Source organism: Leuresthes tenuis, unplaced genomic scaffold, assembly GCF_036924035.1.
Source record: "Leuresthes tenuis unplaced genomic scaffold, fLeuTen1.0.hap1 SCAF_6, whole genome shotgun sequence".
Lineage (NCBI taxonomy): Eukaryota > Metazoa > Chordata > Actinopteri > Atheriniformes > Atherinopsidae > Leuresthes > Leuresthes tenuis.
The window spans coordinates 3,156,991-3,168,540 of NW_027325360.1; positions in this window are offsets into that span (position 1 = coordinate 3,156,991).

Here is an 11,550-nt window from a genome sequence, read left to right on the forward strand (position 1 = left end):
GCCACCTGCTCCATATCTGAAGCGTGGTGCTCTGCTGAACTGCTGCTGTGGCGAAGATGTTCTGCGTCACGTCTGTTGCTATGAAACTTTCTGAGAATAACAGCTTGTCGTGGTAGTAAGCTCATGCACAACCTTACTTTTTTGGTTAAGACGGTGTTGTCAACAGTCTGATCAGCCTTTCATATTTCACATCATAGCCAGTCCCTTTTTAATATGTGATCATCAATAAGGCTGCAGAAAATACTGCTTTGCTTTATAGATGAATCTGTCATTTTGGGTGTCATGATTGATGACCAACTGACCTTCAGAGATCACGTTACCTCGGTTGCTCGTTCGTGCCGCTTTGCATTACTAAACATAAGAAAGATCAGACCATACCTAACCCAACATGCCCCCCAGCTCCTGGTGCAGGCCATGGTTCATCTCCTGCAACGCTCTCCTAACTGGTCTCCTAACTGCTCTCCTAACTGGTCTCCTAACTGGTTTCCTAACTGGTTTCCTAACTGGTCTCCAGCCTGTGCTGTGAAACCTCTGCAGATGGTTAAGAACGCGGCGGTGCGTCTGGTCTTGGATCAGCCTAAAAGAACACGTCCCCCCTCTGTTCATTGAGCTCCTCTGGCTGCCCTTAGCCGCCCGCATCAGGTTCAAGTCCCTGATGTTAGCTACAAAGAGCTTAATGGAACGGCTCCATCTCCTTGAATGCTCTTGCAAAGGCTTCTGTCCCAACTGGGTCCCTCCGTTGGTCCCAGGATTGTCGTCTAGCAGCTCCTACACCACGCCTAAGACAATCCAAACTCTGTTCATGTGTCGTCCCACGATGGTGGAATGACCTACCGAGCGCTACCAGAACAGGGGCGTCCCTGTCTATCTTCAAGAAGCTCCTGAAAACCCAGCTCTTCAGAGAGCATCTCCTATCCCAGCACTTACCTTGTACCTCCCTACCCCCTCTATCTCTGCACTTTATCTTTCTGCTCTTCCTTCTATGCCTGCACCCTATCTCTACTCTGTCCCCTCTGACACAGTCGGACTCCTGGGTTCCTTCTATGTAGCTTATTGTTAGCTTTTTATAGAGCTGTTATATCTTCATTTGTAAGTCGCTTTGGATAAAAGAGTCTGCTAAATACAGAAACATAAACATTTTCTTTTTTTGATGAGTTGATCAATCGATCATTGCCTGTTTAGTGGGGTTAATAATTTGGTTAATTTACCAACGAGTAATAACCATAACTTTTATTAATCTTTCAACTTACATTGGGTCCGTTCAACTGTAGCTTAAATCCAAATAATGAATATTGTTGTCTTTAACAACATCAGATTACAACTGTAAAACACTAACAGAGGTTAAAAGGGAGCCATGCAGAGGTGGGAATAACACTGTTGTTGGGCAGGACTAGAGAGTGTTTTTGATTGTAAATCCTGTCCTGCAAACCTGTGGAGGTCCGTGAGTGCAGGTGGGAGGCCCAACGGTACTCATATACCTCTTGAGACTTGAGCTGAAGCTATGAGGAGAACAACCAATACCCCATTACCCTCTAATGGGGTGCTGGGTAGGTCAACTGGTTGAGCAGGTGCTCCACATTCAGAGACTAAAGCTCCACAACGCAGGCGGCCTGGGTGTGAGTGATGGTCTGTGGCCCTTTGCCGCATGTCATCCCTCCATCTTGACCCCCTTTCCCATCAAGCTACTTTAAAAATAAAAACAACCTTGGCTCAAAATTCTTTTAAACCGACCAAAACATTTCATTATGCTACCTGCACACAAACTAATATCCTCCTTTGTCCGAACTTATGAAAGGAAATGGCAAATAGAATTTAAGATGCTTCTTGAAATAAGAAAAGAAAGCTGAGTTGTGCATTCAAACCAGAATTTCCTCAGATCTCCTGCCACTGCGGGGCTTTCTGTTTGCTTCTAAAACGTTTTATTTCCATCACCGGCCGGCCTGTTAGTCCTGCGTTTGGGTCACTCTTTTCATTTGACCGTGCACCGTGACACGAGCTTGTTTTCATTTTGAATGGAAAATTATTATTAAGCACAATAAAGGAAAAATGTTCTGTGCATTCCCTGATTTTGTCATTTTGTATCTATGATATGCAGCCAGTTGTCTCATAAGACCTTACATTATTAAATTAAAACAAAATGGATGTTGTTCTGGTAGGTTTTCCATCTCTTTCTGAGGCTCTGTAACAGGCTCTTAGCTCAAAAAGTAATGGTTTCATTCTGTTTTCCTGGACCACTGTGCCCTTTGACCGTTTAATTTCAGTCTGGACTTCATGGCTCGTGTAAAACAGCATGAATTGGGGGACCTGCATGTACACAAATCTGACCCTTTCTAAACTATGTCCAGTTCATTCAGTTAATTCAGACACGGGTGGACCTCAAAGTTCTTCAAATGCCTCAAAGAAAACTCAGCAAACACGATAAAGAACACCTCAATTTGCAGTGCAACAGCAAAAGGTCTGAATACTACAGAGAAATGTCAAGGGTTTGAAACTCTAAATATTTTCAGTTTTTTATCATTGGTTTCTGACTGTAGTTTGAAGGAAAAATGTTTATTTCAAATGTCATCGTCTGCACATTAGAGAAGGGCTCTGAATACTGTAATTCCTAACTTTGTGGTCCTTAGCAACAACTTATTTAGACTCGAGGCCACGCGGACCTTTTCGGAGACAGAAAAAATAAATTAAATAACATGTTGATTCCCCTTTTTTTCCCTTTGTGATGAGACATTTCAGAATAGAAAGCCTTTGCTTACCATCTGGCTAAATGCATCCGTCTATTTGTTCCTTCTCTGACACAAAGGGACTGATTAAAAAGACAGAACTGATGGCAGTGCGCTAATTCTCTGTGCTTCAATGAGAAAGATTTCTTCTACCACAGCTCACCTTCTTTGATGTAATTGCACTACAGGTAGGTCCAGCTATGGTCCAGCTATGGCCAAATAAGCCCTCAAAATCCCTTTATATTGTACTTGTATCATAGAAAATGGTCCATGTGGAATAATGACACATGACTTTACACAGAAACATTGTCATTTCCCTCCTGTTTGCCACCATCATGATCAACGATTATTGCTAGAGACAAAACTCACCAGTCCAGTGGCAGTATAGCAGCCAAACTCAGTGGCTCAGCACCAAGGAGCTTTTGTTTAAGTTGTTAGTGCTTCAATAGAAGCTCGACTGCAGTAGAAGCAGTGACAAAACTCTGCTAAATCTGACTAACTGGGTTGTCAAACTCAATTACCTGCACTGCTATAACACAATCCTCAAGCACTTTCAGAAAACCTTAGCTCATTTTGGTGAAGACTGAAAGCTGTTCATCAGTATTTTGCAGAGAAATTCAACACAAAGCGTGACCCACATTTCAAGGTCCTGGGGAAATTGAGTGGAATTGATGTTATCCTGCCCTTTCTCGGCCGTGTAGCCTTGAAAGCATTGTGTATGAAACACTGGGCTGTACTCTTATTGTGAATCTGCCAAGTTTTCAACATATAAACACAAAATACGAGGACAGGCAACACCCAAGCCACATATAAAGTGGACAAATAGTCCTCAGTGGAATGTATTGTGCATATTTCCTCTCTGAATGTGTAAAGGCTGCACTCAGATGAATGCAGCACGAACATGCTAGCAGAGTTCAGCAAAGAATGATGGTCTGCACATTACAAGTTTCATGTTTCTATGCTTGAGATAAACTGCTTCACTTCATGTTGTGCTTTGGTCATTAATCTTGGTGGATTACACAGACGGTGCCTTCCCTTTCCATTAAATATATCATAGGTTCACACAGGACCCTGGTTTCCCGCACCAAGCAGTAACCTCACTGTACTTGTTTTAGGCTCACATCTATTTCCACTATGACTCTGGATACACCCTCAGAGAGAAGTTACAGTGGAACCGAGGACAGATTGTTGATGCTTTCTTCTCGAGGCAAGACACGTTGTGGTGGGAGAGGCAGCCACAGACCTCTCTGGAGTCTAATTGGCTGCATTCCCGGGTCATGTGTGACAAGGTTACCATGCAGAGATACAGAACGGCCACAAGACAAAATTTTCTCAAATGTAAGACTGCCTCTAAGTAATCAGAGTAACCACGGAGGAACACAGCCTCTCGAAGAGGTGTGAAAGATAACGGAGAAATGCAGAGCCTCTTTAAGGAGAAAATAAAGCACATCTCTTTGTACACACAGCACATAAAAATGACCATAACAAGACACAAAACTGTAATGAAAAATGGTGCAAAATACCAATATAAATATAGTTATGCACCAGTCAAAAGTGCTAAACTCTGTCCAGGATCAGCAGATTTATATGTACAGTTTGGTTCTTTCATTATGTACTCAGAATTATTAGTAAAATGTTGAGATAAAGTTTCATATACTGGCCCTTGGAGTTCACTCAGTTTCTCATAGTCTCCTACAGAAACTTGTAATTCCACATAAGGCTGTTGGTAATGTGATTCTGTGGCAGCTCTGGCTTTGCAGGGAAATGAGGTGCAGTCCCGCATAATCAGATTTTTCCTCCATAACCCCAGAACAGATCTGTGAACGCTGATAACCCCAATGAGCTCTGATGCATGGCTCCGTGTCCTAATGCGGGACGCATCTCTTTGCTGTTAATGTAGGTTGCAACATTTAACAAACAAAAAAAGCTCAGACTCACCCTCTTCAGGCCTGGGGGACAAAACTAAATCGGGAGGTTGACTTTGGGGTATTATAAAGACTAAATTAAGTCAAAGCAGGGATGTGACACTGCATAGAAACTACCTGATGACACTAAGCCTTTTCAGAGCCATCTCAGATCAGTCGTGCAGCTCAGACACACACGAGCTCCATCATATGCACTTATAATCCTGCTGATAGTATCAGAGGAGATCCCCAGCTTTCTGTCTGTTCATCACCAGCTGTCCGTGTGGAGTTACAACTTCCTCTGTTCTCACACTTTTCATAATGCAGGATGAAGAAGAAGAAGCCTTGTGTCATTTGTATAGTCAGCATACGGCACTGTTTGCTACGATCACTTAAAATCCTGCAGGTCTGAACCTGAATCTTTCCCTGTTGGTCACTGAGTAACTAAATCATATATTGATATAATATTTTCTTCTTTTTTTTACTGAGCTTTATGAGTTTGAGAATGAGTTTTTACAGGTGACAGTTGATTTAAAACAAAAAAGATTGGGTGAGAAATACAGAGAAGGGCATCATCTTCCCTACAGCGGCTCGTAAAAGATTTTCTCTCAATGATTAAATTGTTTGCAGTTTATTTTGGCTTTTTATAATGCATGTCTTGCAGGCAGCGAGGAAAACTGATTTAGCCACAGTGAAAAGGCTCTCAGCTCCAGAGCACATCTGCCAAAAATCTGATTTTCTAGTTAAAGAATTGATAAGGTTGCAGTGGATGTTAAGCCCAAGCTCAGGATCCCAAAACAGAACTAAGAAGTGAACTTGAAACTGTACTACATTTTATTTCAGCAGTACTTTGATAAATAAATAAGAGAAAACATCTGACACTGGTTAAAGTTTTTTTTTCAGCAAATAATAGTCATCTGAGTGTTTTTATGCAGCCCATGCCTTCGTTTCAAAGTACTTGAAGGTGTCGGCTTTGCTTTGTTTTGTTCTGCACACATTTTATTAATCCTATATCATGCCAACAACCAATGACCTCCAAAGCAAATGCAAAACTCTTAAGAACTCCTCATGTATATATATTCTTTACACTAAAGAATGGCTTGTTGCAGCAGCTCACTTCTCATCAGCATGTCCTGGTCACCCAACATAGACCTCGTTAATCCGAGGGGGTTAAGAGTGGCTTCATTTCTATGTGTCTCTCACATTAATTTAAAGGTTGCTGTCGGCACATCCTGACCAGAAACTGACCCACGAGGCCAGCGGTGATATGCCAAGCTCCCAGCCGCTCAAAAACATGTTTCTGTCCAACATGAGAGCTCCCGTTAGGCATCCTGGTGGATAAGACATGCAAATCTCTGAAACACTGGGATTGACTACATGAAAGCCTACAAATCAACGCTACAGATATGGATGCTGGAATGTCTGGAACAGGACACTAAGAGCCTTCATCAAGAGCTTAATTGGACTGTAGAAAATAACCCTGGAAGCCAATTTGAAGCCAATTGCTCAAGTTAATGTCATGTGTGGTAACTACCAAGGAGATGCTCTGCTAAGCCTGATTCCCCTCAGCCAGACAATCGCAAAGAGTGAATATGGATACCGGTTCTGAAGTGGAACCTCCTCTGCATGCACGACATCAAGCTGTCTGCCAGGACTGAGCAAGAAATCAATTCACTGATACACCTGTCCAGGATATACAGCAAAGACATGCCTGAAGTGGTCCAACTACCAGATGGCAACATAGCAGACCTTCAAGAAAGCTACAAATGCCTTGGGGTCCCACGTCTGCTTATCATGGCAGATGGAAGCCATGAAGAAGCCCCAAAGAAGTAACCAGCAACCAAGTACCTACAAAGAGTAAAGCAGGTCCCAAAGAGTCAGCTGAATGGGAAAAGCATCAACACGTACACCCAAATCAAATCAAATCAAATAAGTGACAAAATGACAAGAGAGCTCCTCACAATGCATGGACAGTTTCCCTCCAGGCCAGTATACTGACAGGAGGAGTATACTGAAGGAGGGAGGCCGGAGGCGAGTGAGCATCAGAGCCTCTGTCCAGGATGAAACAATGATCCAGGAATATATAAGAAAGATGACTTCCAGTGATGAACTGATAAGTGAGTGCCTCAGGGAGCTGAAACCCAGTCAATGGGAGGAGGAAAAGAAGGAACCGTCACAGAGGGCTAAGCCTCTGTATGGTATGTACCACCAACAGATTCAAGGGGTGGCTCCTAACAGAGGCTAGAAAAGGATAGTCTCAAAGACAGCAGGGAGGCAGCTGAAGAACAGGCCTTGGGCACAAGAGCAACATATACTGGGGTCTGCCACCCCAGACTGGACCCAGGTGCAGGCTGTGCAAAAAGGCCACTGAGGCAGGCTAGCACATGGCAGCAGGAAGTAAGATGTAGGCATAGAGCGCCATAACAAAGTGGAAGCAGTGTACAGGAACATCTGTGCCAAGTATCGGCTGGAAGAGATACTTCCAAAAGTGGTGGAGAATGGCAAAGCAAAGACCCCGTGGGCCCTCCAGATCCAGACTGATAAACTGGTGATGATGTAGATGGATAAAGCAATCCCAAGCGATAGCAACATCAAAAAGAAACAGAAGAAAAAATACCAGAGGCTAAAGGAGTGAAATGTTAGCAGGGCTGCATGACAATGTAGAAATAATTTCACATTTCATGATAAATTTATTGAGATTGGGAGTAAACAGTTTGAATTTAGCTAGAACATGAACAAAAAATTGTATAAATCAGATTAATTAATTATTAACCAAAGCAGTGAAATACAAATGTCTTCTTCAGTACCCACAGAAAATTCAAATGTATGTATATTTATGTGTATTTCTGTTTGAGAATATAGTTTAAACTTCACAATCGGTCTTATTTCTTGAACTCAACTAAAGAAACACACAGATGAAAGCATTTTATCAGTGCTTGTCAAATATTTTCTGTGGGGAAAATGCAATTTCTGACCCAGTGCCTTGGCAAGGAAGTGGAAACACGGTTGTAGTTAAAGTTGAAGTAAGGGTAAAGCAACATCTGTGTGGCCTTTTTGTTATGAGCCAGCGGGCATATATGTCCTCGAGGTGGTAAAGCAGCTGCTCTGGAGAGGTGTCCTGCCATCTGACAGTCGGTGTTCATCCAAGTGTAGGAAGAGATTCCTGTCTGATTGACAAAACCTTCGGCCAAGGTTAGCAAGTGTGTGTGGGCGTGTGGGCTATGTGTGTGTAGTCTGTTGCTGAGGGGCCATGAGTAATCACCCCTCTCTGGTTTTTCATTCTGTTTGGATGGCAGTGGGCGGAGGTAATCTCCATGCTAGTGTTGAGTCTAACCATTACAGACACATTCTGTTGTTGAAAATCACCTTGGGAACATTCAACACATGAAAAATCATACTGCTTCAACCCAGGCCATGTTTGATGGATGGCAATGTGTGGGAGGCAGCCAAGCCCCACCCCTTAGGTTTACATGGCATGTCAGCTCAACATCAACCATAACAAGCGCTGTAATTCCAATACATTGTTGCAGGGCAGAAATACAGTAGAAGCAGTCTCTGCTTCGTTTCTACAAAATCCTGCAGATACAGATAGCTGCTGATGCTATCTAAAGGGAAAGTTCCACTAGTTTTACAACTTTCATGTAGAATAAGGAGGATATTTTTTCCTGGATCATATCCACAAAGTTCCTGTCACCCAACCCCAAACCAACAACTATGCACCATGCAAACAAAAACTGAGAGACCAGTCTTTGCTGGCATCATTTAAAAATCTAACGGTTACTTTGAGCTAGCATAAATGTTACAGACTTCTGTTTTTATTGTCAATGTACTTATTGCTTTTTGTATCGACTACCCTGAAAATATTTCTCTGAAACATTTCTCTGGCCTAATCATAAGAGATATGATGTAATCCCAATCAGAGAACACAGGGCTTGTTAAAACGTATGAATGCAGTATTGCCAGTATGCCAGTAAATGTCCAGGAAGCAGACACCCTTTCCACTTTTAAGATTAGGCTTAAACCTTTCCTTTCTGATAAAGCTTATAGTTAGAAATGGCTCAGGTGAGCCTGAAACATCCCATAGTTAAGCTGCTATGGGCTTAGACTGCTGGGGGACCTCATCTGTCTCACCTTTCCTCACTTTGCTCTCTTTTTCCCGCTGTTTAATTTCTCAATTGATATTATGTCCATGTGACATTATTGTGGTTATTATTAACTTATTAACTTGTGTTTCCCTGTTCCAGCAGGTATCCTTTGAATGGTGTTATGGTGTTTTTCCCCCCTCTTTTCCCTCTTTTCTGTCTTCTCAAACCCCAGCTGGTCGAGGCGGATGGCCACCCTTCCTGGTTCTGGTTCTGCCAGAGGTTTCTTCCTGAGTCTGGTTCTGCCAGAGGTTTCTTCCTGGGTCTGGTTCTGCCAGAGGTTTCTTCCTGGTTCTGGTTCTGCCAGAGGTTTCTTCCTGAGTCTGGTTCTGCCAGAGGTTTCTTCCTGGGTCTGGTTCTGCCAGAGGTTTCTTCCTGGTTCTGGTTCTGCCAGAGGTTTCTTCCTGGTTCTGGTTCTGCCAGAGGTTTCTTCCTGTTAAAGGGAGTCGTTCCTTTCCACAGTCCCTCAGGTTCAGGACGGGAGATTGGACTGAAGACAAGTTTCGGTCCAATCTGTTGGTTTCCTTAGCTCGGATATTATTTTTGAATTGGCTCCATATGAATTAATTGGATTATGATTACAATGAATTGAATTCCAATTGGCTTGAATTGGACTATATTATTTAAGTGCTATATAAATAAAACTGAATTGAATTGAATTGAATTATTGTGTTATATTATGTGCTCATATGTTGCTAATTGTTTTTTAAGGACAATTAGGAAGGTGGTGCAGCCTGTGGTGCTGAAAGTCAGCTCCATGAAACGCTCTACTAGCTTCTGATCGCTAATCAAACAGCAATAAATGTGGATTGTTGGTTTAAAGATACAAACTTTGAAAATAAAGATATCAAATAAGCCAATTACACTGTTTTTTTCAGTAGGAACACAAGTCAAACATCACTGCTGCAGTCATACAGATCTACTGCAGAATTTAACCCATGTTGTCCATTAAAATCTGTATTTTAAAATTCTCTGCAGTGAAATAGTTGCTTCATCAGGTGTGTGTGTGTTGTTGCTGCAGTAACTAATAGAGTTGAGCTGAAACTACATTTTAACTAGCAAACATGGTCAGCTGGAGGCCCCCAAAGTACACCGTCAGAAAGCTTTCCCAATCAATAATTCACTGACACTTAATCCTCCGTTGCTTTCCCTCTCAAATCAATTTCTCATCCTCAGGTGTTTTATCAGTCTAATAAAACTTTGGCTTTGTAAAGAAGGTGTGGAATACTGTATTTAAGGGTTCGGATCATACTGCTGCTACCGAGGCTGGACAACAGTTGAAAGCCAGGAGGGACCAGTTGATGGAAAGGTCAGGTATCAGCTTCTCTACACCAAATGTCAGCAAGACAATCTGATCATTTCTGACCCCAGGGTGAGCAGAAAAATCAAAAGAGGCTATATGCAGGATCTGTAAAAGACCTATAGAGCAAAATGTCAGACAAACATATGCTGGGGTGATGTGATATGTCAGTCAGTCCTCAGTATATATCAGAAAGCCTCACATTCAGACTTGTGCAGTGTAGCAAGTTGCAGTAAGTTGATTGTTGAGTGAATTTGGATTGTAAATGTGGAATATTTAGAAAACAGCTTCCCCATTAGAATCCCAGAAAACTAATGCTAACTGTTCATCTCAGTGTCACAAAGTTCATGATGAAAGAACGTGAGGTATTCTTGCCATTTTCTGCAGAAACCAATTAAAACCAGAGCAGAGGAGAACCAGTGGCGAAAAAACCTCATTTGAACAGATACTGAAGACTCAGCTGTGTTTTTAAAAGCCAAATGGGTCAAAGAAAAAAAATTAATAGGCTTCATAGGTAGAAATAAATAGACTAGGAAAAGGTGGCTCTGATGGGAAATGAGTTTTAATAAAAAAAAGCAGTCTGTTTCTCTCACATTGGGCTAAACAGAATACAGAATACACCGGTATCACTGCGCCTCTTGGCTGGCGGGTACAGAGCCTTGCTGAAACAATCATCACAGAGGCAAAGCACTAAAACAACCCAACCTTGCCACAAATGTGACTTCTCTTGCTCTAGGCTGGATGATCCAATCACACAACATGAATAACCTCAGTGACAAAAAGCAATTACCCTGCAGCCTAGACAAAAGGGCTGAGGCAATGACACCTCAAGGGCCAGAGTGGCAGCACCGGGGTGCCTCTGTCTGTGCTGTGTTACAATCTAATACTCTGTGCATTGCTATTTAATCACACACAAACGGGGGCTCTGTCTGAAATTCCCAGTGTGCAGGTGATAATCCAAGCCATGTTTCATGGACATGTGTCATTATTGCTCGCTTTCATCTAATGATTCAGCGCAGTCCAGTTCATAAAAGCATTTACAGTTTGTGCTATAATGACATGCTGACGGAGGGGTGCTTTATAGGAAAATGCATTGTTACAAAAGGACGATGTGGTTCATCCGCACGGCTGAACAGAGAGAAAGATTGGCACGCTCTCACTACAGTATATTTCCTTCTGGGGAAGGGGAGTGGGAGGTGTTGCTTCAAAGTGGAGATGTGAGCTGTGAAAAGACGAGATTAAACTTACTCATAGGATTGTTTTTGGATTGTGGCTGAGGGCAGGAGTCATTTGAAAGTTGGCTGAGTGACCTGTTTGGTATTTTCAACACATTATGAAAAATGTGCTTGTTTGTTTTCATGTAAGCAAGATTGCAAAACCAGTCCAATAAGATTAAAAGCTAGACCTTGCCCAATGGGGACTATTTGCCTGCCATCGCTTCAGAGAATTTGAATATTGATGGCAAATATCACAGCAATCCATTC